This window comes from Carcharodon carcharias, chromosome 14 (genome assembly GCF_017639515.1).
Source record: "Carcharodon carcharias isolate sCarCar2 chromosome 14, sCarCar2.pri, whole genome shotgun sequence".
In the NCBI taxonomy this organism is placed as follows: Eukaryota; Metazoa; Chordata; class Chondrichthyes; order Lamniformes; family Lamnidae; genus Carcharodon; species Carcharodon carcharias.
The window spans coordinates 17,457,584-17,458,412 of NC_054480.1; the positions used below are offsets into that span (position 1 = coordinate 17,457,584).

At 38.6% G+C, this 829-nt stretch overlaps 1 non-coding gene across 1 annotated transcript; it reads right to left on the reverse strand.

Annotated features, from left to right (window-relative positions):
• Nucleotides 1–456: 456 nt before the first annotated feature.
• On the reverse strand, nt 457–529 carry trnat-cgu. The gene has a single exon. It is a non-coding gene; the product is annotated as a tRNA-Thr (tRNA).
• Between the last annotated feature and the right edge of the window lie 300 nt (nt 530–829).

Here is an 829-nt window from a genome sequence, read left to right on the forward strand (position 1 = left end):
AAATATCTATCAAATCTCCTCCTAACCTTCTCTACTCTAATGAGAACAACCTGAGATTCTCTAGATTCTATTCTGGATAACCAAGTGGTGAAAGATAGAACTGGAGCTAATCTTTACATACTGTTATTGGCTTTTATTTACACATTACAAACATGCACCTCCTAACCTAATTTATAACTTTTTTGAGTACAAACCTGTTTCCATCTGTTTCAGATGAAGTTACATTGTTTCATAGTTTGCCATTGGGAGATTTGAACTCTTGATAATCTTTTAAATCTTTTAAATTTGAACTCTTGATATGTTTAATAGAGCTCCACGAAGCCCTGGTTAGATCACGCCTGGAGGACTGTGTGTAGTTCTGGGAACGGAACCTTTTCAAGGATCAATATTGTTTTGCAGCATTTTTCAACCCATCGCCCACTTTTCTACGGAAATTGGCTTTATCAGCTAAACCATAGGCTACAGCGAGAGTTGAACTCGTGACCCCTGGTTTACGAGACCAGTGCTCTAACCACTGAGATATGGAGCCATCTGCCTAAAGGAGAAATTGGCACAGGCAGTAACTCTTTCCAGTACAAACCCGTTTCCATCTGTTTATACAGATGAAGTTACATTGTTTCATAGTTTGCCATTGTGAGATTTGAACCCTTGATACTCTTTTGAGTAAACCTGTTTCCATCTGTTTCAGATGAAGTTACATTGTTTCATAGTTTGCCATTGTGAGATTTGAACTCTTGATCTGGGGGTTACAAACCCAGTACCATAACCACTTGGTTATTTAGGCCAAGCCACTAACCTAATTTATAGGGGCACAAATGAATCCCCGTTA